Here is a 12,962-nt window from a genome sequence, read left to right as displayed (position 1 = left end):
AATACAATTAATGATAAAACTAATAATTAATACTACTAATAATAATAATAACAACAACAACAGGGAATATACTAAATTAAATGAAACGATCACTTAAAATAACATTTGAAATATTCTAATTTGTATCTTAAAACTAAGATCGAACTAAAACCCACGAGTATATGTTCATATCTGCACAAGTACCTTTCAACATTACACTCATTTCGCTGTCAACTCACTCACTGCACTGGAACTACGACACATTTCACTGATTCTATCCTGATTTCACTAACACTTCAAAAACATTTCACTGTTCAAATACTTTGCACTGCCACTATAACCTATACAGCTTCACTGACAGGAACACGTTTCACTTACACAGCACACTTCACTGACACCAGCACACTTCATTTATGGAAGGAAAGAGGGAATTTAGTCACAACATTCATTAGAAAATTGCTAGAGACATTTAGGTAGATGACGAAACCGCCATTATCTCAATTTTTTAAAAAATGTATTTAGACAGTTTTGGAATTGGACGCTTTATAATGCCATTCAACCCTCTGACTGAGGTTCTGGCTGATATGTACATCTATTATCAGGCAGTACATCTCACTTGACGATATGTGTCAGAGGAAGAACAATTTTCTGTATGCAACTGAAATCTGATTAGTGTAATATGTAGCTATTCGGCGAGGTGTGCAATGGAGGGGGATAGGAACTGACCATCCTACCCCATTATCTCCTGGCTAGTTGCCTCATAAGTGGTGCGTTGTTGGTATCAATTGTGAGGTTCAGACCTATCTTCGGACAGATGACTAAATAACAATATTACATTCCGCAGCATAATTTTGTTTTGATTAAGCGTATCAAATAACCAATTCCGTGTTGTTTTCTTTCCAGCGATGGGGTAATCCAGTTAGTGTATCGCAATCAGTGGAGGCATACATATTATATCTGATATTCATCTTTTTTATCTGCTGGTTTCCAAGTGAAGTCACTACTCAGGTAAAGCAAATTTCTACATAACCAAAATATATACTAATATGTTGTTGTTGTTTTCTAATGCCAGGCGTTTGACAATACAGTCATTTGCACTCCAATATTTGTCAAAGCTTTTGTCATGTTTAGCCACTGACGCACAGATTTTGAGGTGTACTGAATCCATTTCTTTGAGTTGCACCATGGACAGATAGGAGACTGATATATATCAATTCTATGCTGATGCTTGGCCAAACAGTCATGGCCTGTTGCCAATATAAATGCAGCTACAGACGATTTGCGTGGTAAATCGGGAATCAACTGTGGATTATGATGCAGAGAGTTCCATTTTTTCCCCTTGAGATTGAGTTATCAAATTTTGTTTGTTGAAGTCTAAGTATGTAGATTTAATAAATCTTTTCGCAGAGTAATACGTAGATTTAGTAACAGGTCTGTAAGTAGCAGTGCTGCCCTTCTTTTGCTAAAGCATACGCATTCTCGTTTCCCGGGATTCCACAATGGGATGATATCCATTGGAATACAATTCTTTTATTGAGTGTTATTAATTGACAGCATTTTATTTATTTCTGCTATTTGAGATGAAGGTGTGTGTTTAGAGACTATTGATAGAATAGCTGCTTTGGAGTCTGACAATATAACTGCATCCTTAAATTTATTGATGTGACATAGAAGATTCCTGAGACTTCCACTTATTGCAATGATTTCTCCATCAAAACTTGTTGTTCCATATCCAAGAGATCTATAAAGTGAGAAGAGATAGCACGTAACACCTTCATCTTATATTGACACCTTCCACACGTCATACATTCTTCCGCGTCTCGATAAGTTCAGATCCACTTGCATTCCGAAGTTATGCAATTAATATGTGTATCCACTTAAAACAATGTGCCAATTGGCCGTGAAAGCGAAGGAAAATGCTTATTAACGCTTGTTCTGTGAAATCAATGTTGGATTTCGATATTAATACGCTCGCTTCAAAGTTGTGAATAATTGAAATATATAATGAAATTATTCACGTATTTGTGTCCTTCATTTCGTACGTCTACCGACTTCATTTAATATACTTCACAGACATCCCATTTATCGCTGTATGTAGAGAAACAGAAACAAAATTTGGGACGACAGAATTTTACAAGTTCCAGTTATAACACACTCATTCAGTATGCGCAGTATATTATATTGGAACTTGGAAAATTCAGGTGGCCCAAATTTTATTTCTGGGTCTGTACAATACTAACCAAGAGATTACAGAGCCGAAAAACTAGAGGAAGTTTAACCTCTATATTATACATCGACATAACAGTGGTGGCTAACTGGATTTTCAACAACCGGAGCCTGAATAGATCAATGTACGTAGACTCAAATTCGCTTATGACGCGCCTTGTACAGTGACATAATTTTATTTTTTACTTCAATTTTTATTTTACCTGAGTTTTTGAATGTACTTCACTCCCACCCCTTCTACTAATGAAGTTCAACCATCCTCCACACAGAGCCGAGACCGCATATACAGACATAGTAGCCTTACATTCATAGTGAACAGTACGTTCCAAAAATATGTTCGCGTTTTCCAGTGACGAAAGAGCTTTCAATATTGAATCATTTTCGCACAGGTACTGTCGTCCATTTGCCTACGTCGTATCCCGGTTTCCCCACCAGCTTTTATTCGCCAGCTAGTGGCTGGGCTGACTTAGCTCTTTTCTGAGAACATTAATTTCTGTTAGGAATTGGACGTCTACGTAATATTATACAATTGTTTAAAATAACTTAAGTAAAAGGGCCTCGTTAAGTAATTAACTATCATGTGATTTCCTCCCTTTCTACGACCCTACGACATAACCACTTGGACGAACAGTAGGTAGTATGTCTGAGTAATTTTATCTTTTCGGATCGGACAGAAGTGAAGATTGAATTTACATTACGTAAGGTACTCTTTTATAGAGCAGGTACAGAATTATTTCAACACGAGTTACTAGTACGAAGGACGAAACTGGTAATTGGAATTACGTAGAATAGTCTATAGTGCGATAATATGCACTTTAGAACTGAAGCCTTTATCGAAATGAACGGCCACCATTTTCAAAACTGTGTTTCAATATCCATATTATGATTATTTTCAAATTTTATTCCCTCCTATATCTAGTAAAGTGATTTGTTTGTATATTATGCCAGTATCATCGAACTCCAGTCATGGAAGGAGGTAGCAAACGGCGTTGATCCAAAGGTATAGCCAGGTTAATATTAAAAATGTTAGTAAAAATGAAATGATGTCCCTGTATGTAGACTGTGGACTTTTTAGACGCTTATTTCAAGTTAACTGCAACTGGACATGAAGTCGCTTCTAAACACAGGTATTAATAGGGTTCAGCAGCAAACTGCATTCGTACCCAACAGAAGCGATGTTTAGAAATACAAACTGAATTTGTAGTCAGGTAGAGAACAGCATAGTACATAAGAGGAATTTAAAAACAATTAACGAGTATGTGGAATTTATATTTAGACAGACAGACAGATTTATTGAGCAATATAATACATAAAAATGTGCTATATTAACAGAAATTTCTCTTAGATCGCATGCACGTGTCTTCTGATTGTACGTGCTGTGTACAACATGTCCTACTTTGTAGATTTCACCCCCCTCACCTATAATTAGATACAACCACTCTCCAAAAGAACACAGAGATTAAAATAAAAAATGGCAGAAACAAAACACATTATATAACATATCCTAACCTAAACCGGCATAAAGGTGTATAATTGAGTATCCCTTCGTCAGTTCGCATCACAAACTTCAACAGCTGAAGTTCTAATCTGTCTCGCATTCAAGAGGAATAATCCAGTCTTTTGTTCCCATTCTCTATTCCCCATGACGCCACGACATGCAAGCGAACTCCTATTCTGACTTAGAATCGAGGGTGTTAGATATATTTTTTTTTTCGGAATATGTTCCAATTCGACACACTGCAATAAAATGTGTCCGGAAGTCCTTTTCTCCGCACAGTGGACAAAGGCGCTCTCCTTCGTTGACATTTAAGGAATCCTTGTTACCATACTGAGAGTATAAAGCGCACGCAAAACAATAACAATACGTATAGTTCCTCCCCCCCCCCCAAAATTAATGAGGAGACTCTTGGTGATGCGAAAGTCTAAGTTCTATATCGAGGTTCACACGATATCGGCATAATCATGCAGGAAGACCTGACAGTGCATATGTATTTTCACCCTATTCCAAACTACACACCAGTCAAAACGTTATTAGTTATCTGTCCATTTTTCGTAAAGGACCCTGATTACACCCCATTATCTATTATCTTTCATGAAAGTTTGGAAGTAATCATGTGGCAAAAAGTTACTTTTCGTAGTGGGAGAAAAACAATGTTGTTATGAAATGGTGAATATAGAGCAATGACAAAGACCACAAGGACCACGAAAAGGACAAATTCATTATTAACGCTTTGTTTAGCTTCCCCTCAACGATACAGCTTTTGTTTCTTGTACGACAACAACACAGACTTCAATAGCGTCAAATTAAAATTGGTACCTTTTGCAAAGTATGGCAGAAAATGTAGATGCTATGTAACGTTGCAACATCATATGCTACGAATATACAGATTTATACAGGAAAATACATATCAACAGCAGAAAAGAATGAGGGTTGCCGAGTCGTGTTAGATCTTAAGAACTTATTGAAATCAGGCCAAGAAATCACACCCGACAATCTTTTACCAGTGTTTCCCTGGCTCAAGAGCTTTTGAAATGTGGACTCATTATAACAAGAACACTAAGGAAAAGCAAAATTGGATTAGAACTTCAGCCTATGCCTGATAGGAAAGAGTAGTCACTAATATTTGCTTTCAATAGGAATTTCACTTTAGTCTCTATGTGCAGCCTTACCCCACCCAAAATAAAAATAAAAGTAAATCATTTATTCTCCTAAGTTCTGAGCACCACGATGTCAATTGTACCAATGAAGAAAATGGATACAAGCCAGAGAGGCCTATTATACTGCATTACAATCGAATTAAAGGAGCTGTAGATACAATGGATAAAAAGAAGGGTGAATATTCCTGCAAAAGAACTAGCAACATGAGACCTTTCTTGTTGTTCATGATCAGCATAAACGTTACAGGAATTAATGCATTTGTAATCTGGAAAACTAAAAATCCTGATTGGCAAATTAAGTCACAGAACAGGTGAAGAAAATACCTTTTGGATTTGGGATAAGAACAAGTAAAACCGTACGTGAAGGGGAGACCGAAGAAAACTAAAGGATTGACATCACGAACGGTGGCTGCAATGCTGGACCTTCTGGGAGCTGAATATGTGGACAAAATAGTGAAAGAAAGTTTTAGCATTGAACGGTGCAAACTATGTGTAAGAAAAGTGGATAGGAAATCGAGAAAGAGATGTAATAAGTGCTTGTGTTTTGTTTGCAAGAAATATTCTGACAGTAAAACTGTAACAACATTTAAGCCTTGTTCAGAAAGAGTTAACTGACTTTATGACTGAAAATGTATTTGATATTATAAGTTATATGTAAGTTAAATTTTCTCCTTATTAACTTCATACAGTTCGAATTTGTTGTGTAGAATAGGAAAAAATAAGCATTTCTGTCTGGGGTACATTTGTACCCCGCTTGGTAAACCGTGTACAGTACAGTACCGGACCTACCCTTGTAGTTGATTTCAGAGCCTTGTTCTCTCCGAGCACGATAGACTGGTAACTAAGACCTTCGTGGTTCGAATCCTCCCTGGGAAGGAAACTTTTTTTTTGTTCCTTATTCAAATTTATTCCCAATACTTTTCGATTGCAGCGATATTTTACTAATAATTAATTAACTTATTATTTCCAGAACAGGAATTTTACCAGCAATCAAATAATATTGGGAATAATTTTGAATAAGGAACAAAAAAAAAAGTTTCCTTCCCAGGAAGGATTCGAACCACGAAAGTCTTAGTCACCAGTCTATCCTGCTCTGGAGTGAACAGGGCTCTGAAATCAGCTACAAGGGTCGGTCCGGTTTTTTTTTTTTTTTTTTTTTTTGCCACCACTGTACATTCTAAAGCTTGGTATGCAGAAGGTTAACAAGTGTCAATAGACTTTAGGAACACCCAGTATTAAACATTTTATATCAATTATTTACAGTAACTATTTCAAACCTTCAAAGATAATAATGTGATGATTATCAAAGTAAGGAAACAGTACGTGAAAATAAATTGCTAACCCGCTAAGAATATTAATTATTTCACTACCGCTTTCACCTCCAATATCATGGACTTTATAATAGATCGAGTTTCAGTAAATTTTTTAATTCCGTAACGAAATATCCGAAATTGAAAATTGTTCTCTGTTTCAGGTCCAATGTATTCGTGATGCGGCCTGGGACTGCGACTGGGTTGGTACTCCTGTCCCATTTCAGCGTTGTCTCTCATTCCTAATAACCTGTGCGAGCAAGGAGTTGATTTTTACTGCTGGAAAGTGTGTGCCTGTGTCCAAGGAAACAATGTTGAACGTTAGTGCTGCAATCTTAATAAGACAGTAAAACTTATTCCTTCAAAAGTGAAATAGTATTTACATATTAATAGGCCTATAAAAGTACGCTAAATCTCAATAATCAAGCAAAATGTAAAGTGTGGTATGACATGATTGTGGCATACAGAATACATAAAGTTACAGCTTTCGTATTATCTTAAATGTATGACGGTAAGGAAAAAAAAGGTCAGCACCAAAATTTGGTTACATTTCCTACCGTGAAACCATACATGGCATTTAGTATTTACAAACTCTAAGGGCCGGTTTCATAGACACATTTTAAAAATTTTCTAACACATTGTTACATAACAACTGTAAATAATCTTAACAAATGTTAGGAACCTTGCATTTCACCAAAATTATTGCTCAAGATATTAGTTAACACGTGGCTAACGATTGTTATCTTGCGCGAAAATTAAAAACAGAACGAATTAAGAAGGCGGTGTATGAATCATAGTATTTTTATACACTCCGATGTGCTTTTGTTTGGAAGTAACTGAAAAAAAAAAACTGTACGTGAAATGAACATGAAGACGCTACAAGCATATTTCTATTGGTAGTGTATTCTAACCTCTCTTATATTTCTTCAACAACTTTCCTCATGACAGTTTTGGATAATCTGCAACTAGGCAAAAATTCTTATTTTCTCAGATTTTCGTAATAATTTCGTCGCACAGATCTTCCTCTGTCAAGAACGTCGTTCAGGAGATCTAAATTTTGCAATTTTGCGTCAAAAGCATTGTTCGTAATTGTAATTTTAGACTCTTAACAAATGTTAAAAGTTTAACACAAGGTAAAGCTGATGTTAATTTACCATACACTTTAACACTTTTTAAAATTAACATTCGTTGATGGAACAGAACTCTTGTTAAATCCAATGTTAAAGCAACCTAACAACTCGTTAAATTTGAACATAAGTTAATGAAACTGAGCATCAATGTTTATTTTTTTAATTTGTTGAATTACACAAACGTACATAAAATTACGGTTCAAATATAAGCTCTCTAACTTTTTAGTAACTTCACCGAATGTGCAGCGCACTTCAGCAGCAGCAGCAGCAGCAGCAGAGTGTTATTTAATGGTGATTTCTAATGTAAGCGATATTCATCTTTGAAATTCAACTTCGGTGATATGTGACCAACACATTTTGCGTCGAGTCCTCAATCAGAGACCGAATTCGTTTAATTGCCGTAAAACTAAGACGAGGGGTCCATGGCTTTACTTCCGTCAAGGAAGAAGTCTTGCCAATGGTCATTTCTTTTAAACCCATCGATTTCAGCTGGTTTAGATCCGCGTAATTCGGATCTAGAAGTTAGCTTTGTAGTCACAAGATTATAGAGGACTACGTATGTACACTCGTAGAAAGGAAAATTGGCCGACAATGATATCCGGATAGCTCGCCAGACCATACAGTTGCGAAATAAATTTCATATATTTCTGTGTACTCACACAATTTTCGTTTCAGCGTCGTAATATAGCCTACACGCAGGGTGTTATAAAAATACTGGGACAAAATTTTGGAGCGAGTCCACAGAGTTATCTCTGTGGTAGCGCGTCTAGCTCCAGATTAGCCAGATCGGGTTCGATTTCCGTCGAGGTCAGAGATTTTCATGTAAATTTTCTACCTCGGAACTAGAAGAGGTGACGGTGCACAACTTCTTTTCATTAGATTGTGTACCAATATGTCTGCGTTAAATTCCAAATCTCTCCGCAGTGCATATGAAGAACAGACATAATATGTCACTGGTGATAGTGGCTCGTACGTCGAATGGGGCGTTAAGCTCGGCGGCCCCCTTGGTGCTGTTAGGAGTAGGCACCGGGTTTCCACTTGTCTCTTCCTCATATTCATCATTATGCTCATCCATTCCCTATACATATATTCACACTAGTACACGACATAACTTACTCTCCACACATATACACATAATTCACAGCGTGGCCAGCCGAGTGGTGTGTAACTTGAAAGTGGATCACAGTCCTGCCATCTATCCACAATATTCGAACCCGAATCACATAAATGAAGTGTATGGACACTGTATACACATACATATTTTCGGAGCGAGATCTCCACACCAAAATAAGCACATGTCCCGTAATGATTGGTTTATGAGTTATCATTGAAAGTTGGCAATGCGTTTCGACGTACAATCCAACAGCTTAAGTTTCTTACAAATAATAATTAACTTTCACAGACAATTGATTGATGTTATCGATACAAACCGCCCACACGTGTGGAGTAACGCTCAGCGCGTCTGGCCGCGAAACCAGGTGGCCCGGGTTAGAATCCCGGTCGGGGCAAGTTACCTAGTTGAGGTTTTTACCGGGGTTTTACCTCAACCCATTACGATCAAATGCTGGGTAACTTTCGGTGCTGGACCTCGGACTCGGCATTATTACCTTCATTTCATTCAGACCTGAGATGTTGATACAGCGTCATAAAATAACCCAATAAACTAAAAATAAATATCGATACACACCTACGTGCTGATGTACACTCTTTGACACGGAAAATAGTCGCTCTTCTATTTTCATGAATTTCTCTGTATGTGTCATTCGGGTTCACGCGAGATTCGGAAGAGAAATATTAAGCATCGGGGTCCGAGGATGAAATCAAATCGTAGCAGCGATGTATCTGTATATCACGAAACGACATAATTATTCCCTATGAAGCCTTCATGGCTTAGTGATAGAGATCTTTCTTCTAATTACAAAGACCAGGCTTCGAATCTATGTAAAACGCAAACGTGTACACAAGAGCACACGATGATTCCCGAACTATTCCGAGATAGGACAGTCACTGAACAGCTAGCAATTTCCATGCCAAAGGGTGTACACTGCACACTAGATGGCCATTCATTGCCAAGGAAACTTGTTTACACTCGGAGGTAGTCTATTTTATACATCTGACTTTTATGTACTGCAGTTCAGGTACCCTACATTTGAGCGCCCAACCTTGGGAGGATATTCATTTCAAGAGCAGGCAGATACCATTTTATGTACAGTGGCGCTAATAATGAACGTAGGGCTGCGCAGGTGTATCAGATGACATTCCCAAACGGAGTAGAGCCGAATCATAAAACCTTTGCTGAGTTGCGGAGAAAGGAACCGTAGCAGCACAAACAGTGGATCAAGAGAGGCTAGAGTCGTCCGTAAGCCTGAAGTAGAAGAACGTATTGTACAGAATGTTGCAGGAAATCCAGTTATTAGCACTAGGCAATTGGCCATAGCATTTCGTACATGTGACATGACTGCACACAGGATAGTACATGAGCAGTTTCTGTATCCGTATTATCTTCAACGCACACAGGGTCTTGTGCCTGCAGATTACCCACCACGAGAGAATTTTCGCCGCTGGTTCTTTGCGCAAATCATCAATCCGTTTTTTAGTTTTTTAATCTTACAGATGAGGCAACACATCGTAAATACGGTATTACACATTTCACAATTGACATTCGTGGGCCGATGAAAATCCTCACGGTACAATTCAAGCGTGACACCAGTAGCAGTTCAAGATCGTTATTGTAGGTGACTGTCTGATATTTACATTATTGCAAAATACAAGATAGTCCATCATTCAAATATTTACTTAATGGAAACAGAGTTGTGGTACACGGATATTTTAACACTTTTCTTGAGCAAGTTCCATTGGTAAAGTCACACTTATAGGAACTTTGACCAATTCGTACGGAATTCTTAATTAGTAAAAATTTTGTTAATTTCATTTCCGATGCGCTTCGGCCGTTCGCCAGTATTATCAAACATTTTAAGGGTCTGAAATTGTTAAAATTTTTATCTCCTTTGAAATGTTATTCCAAATAATTTATTCCATTATTTCTTTAGTCACTTTATGTGTGTATTCAGCTCTTCTGTATTTCTCTGTAAGTTAATTTTGTATCAAATATTCCTATAGTCTGCGTACACAAATTTTTAAGATAACTGAATGGAAATATTGCCAATGTTTACAGTCTTTAAAGTAACCATATTTATTGTTTTATATTACAGATGATACAAGAATCGATTTCTCTCTTCATGTTTCTACTTCAAGTAAGAAATAGAGATGAAAAGGAAGACTAGTCTACTGTTTTGCAGCATTAACAATCACAGCAATTATATTTCAAATAGTCTATGTAAATTATGTCTCAGTGTTTCAACTTCTGAGATCATTACGCTACATATTAACGGTAAAATAAAAACTATGTTATTCTGATACAGAGTGATTTTTGGGAAGACAAAAAATAAAATAGCTGTAACGTGACATCACTGGTTATTTATTTTCCACTAATCCGTAAATGCGCTTAAGAAAAATGAGAGTTTTACACACATTAGATCTGAAAGTGCCACCAATGCGTACACAACAAATTCATATGTTGAGGCTTATTTCTCCTATGTGTGATGTAACATCCCTGGGCCACCGGCGTAGCTCGATTTGCAAAGGCACTTGCCTGCCGATCCGGAGTTCCGCTTGAGCTTATTAGGTGGCTGGTTTTTTCAGAGGTTTTCCCCAGCCGTAAAGCAAATGCCAGGTAATCTATGCCGAATTCTCGGCCTCATCTCATCAAAAGAATCTTATCGCTATCATCAATCTCATAGACTCTAAATAAACTCGTAGTTTATATAGCGTCGTTAAATAACCCAGTAAAAAAACATTCCAGGGGTACATTTTCCAAACGTTTTGAGATCGTCAATATCCCTGGGTCGCTGTACAATCTTAGAAAAAAGTTTTGTAGCACAGATGCTTTATAAATCCCAGACAGGAGGAAGTGCGCATGATAAGAGGACGAGTGATCTGGTTAACAAGAGGACTAGTTGAGGTAATAAAATTAGTTTCTTTTTCGTTGTATATCTGATCATGCGCACTGCCTCTTTTCTGGGATTTGTAAAGTATCTGTGCGACAAAACGTTTACATTCTTCACAAAACCCTAAATAAATGAATGAGCTAGCGTCAGCTCTGGGAAATTTGGACGCCATATAATTGGATACCAAGCTCTCACTAGCTGATGTCAAATGTTAATCAAAGACTTCTTTTCCTCAACGTGGTGATGCACCATCCTACTGAAATACCGTGCTCATGTTGTTTGCCTGTTGCAGCTGTGGTTGTAAAACTTAATGTGACTGAGCGGTTCTATAAGCCAGGCGTAGTGATCCCAACAGAGTACAATAGGTAAACAGCATATTCCGAATCTCACCGGACCAGTGGACAACAATGACGTCACGCTGCAGTGAAATAGGAACAAAACTATTGGAAGGTTGGATGGCCATCATGGCTGTTCTACGCTAGCAAAATTTTGCGAAATTTCCATACTGTCATCTCGTTCAAAGAAAAGAGAGCATAAACAATTTATTTCTTGAACCAGTAGTAATAACTGGTCCGCTGACATGTTCGTTCATAGGCCATTAACATATTTTTTTACGTTATGCTAATTATAAACAATACAGCAGAACACACCGCCATGACACAATAGTGCACGATGTCATTCGTCTGCTAATTCCCGCCCTATACAAGAACCAATCAGATTCACTGATGGCGGCTGATGGAAACTGCCACCACCTCTGCAAGCTGATGGCACCGGTGCGAAACCGGTGGAGCATCAATGACGTCATCGGTGGAATTCGGAACACCGTGATGCCATCGGATTGCTCAGCGCTGAGATTCGGAATACGCCGAAACTCTCTGCTCCTTCCTATCTGACCTGTCGATGTAAACCGCTCACTGTCAAAAGTCCGAATTTCTCCTGCCATTTTTTGCAGCCTGTAGTCACCTGGTTTTATGCCCAGATTTTCAATTTATCGCTTTAGTATACATACATTATGTCATCATGACTTATTTTTTAGTCTTAAACACATGTCAAACAATTTTTTCATGTGACTCCCTGCTCATAACGCGTCGCCACAATGATGCTTACAGGAGCAAGGTTTCGCCTCTCGACTGGAGTCCAGCGGCGGATTATATCAGCACACAGCACCAGGGTTGCCAGTTAAAGGAAGCACAACCGTCGTACCAACTTATGAAAAATGTACTTCAGCATAAAACTGTCGTACATTTCTCATCTTACTATTTTGTAGATAGAATGTGCTGTACAAACATATTTTACAATACACTAAAAAAAAAGTAATTCATAAACCTATTTATAATTACAGGCCTACCAGCAATTTTTTGCTCAAATGAATATTACTAATTAATTTTCACATCCACAATGACATTTAACATTCAAACAAATCACCATTTCTTCATCAACACTGTCAACTCCGTAAAGCATACACGATGACGCTTGGTCAGAAACAACATTATACAGCGCATGCATTATGTCTAGACACTCCCCCACTCTTCCTACAGAGCTACGCACGAGATCGGACGAGTCTACTTACGAATTATATGGGAATGGGTTAGTATTTGCCTTGAACTCAATAGAACGCCCTATCTTCCCTTCTACTCCTACCCCCGTCACAG

Source organism: Periplaneta americana, chromosome 8 (genome assembly GCF_040183065.1).
Source record: "Periplaneta americana isolate PAMFEO1 chromosome 8, P.americana_PAMFEO1_priV1, whole genome shotgun sequence".
NCBI lineage: Eukaryota > Metazoa > Arthropoda > Insecta > Blattodea > Blattidae > Periplaneta > Periplaneta americana.
Note: the sequence above shows the minus strand (reverse complement) of the source record.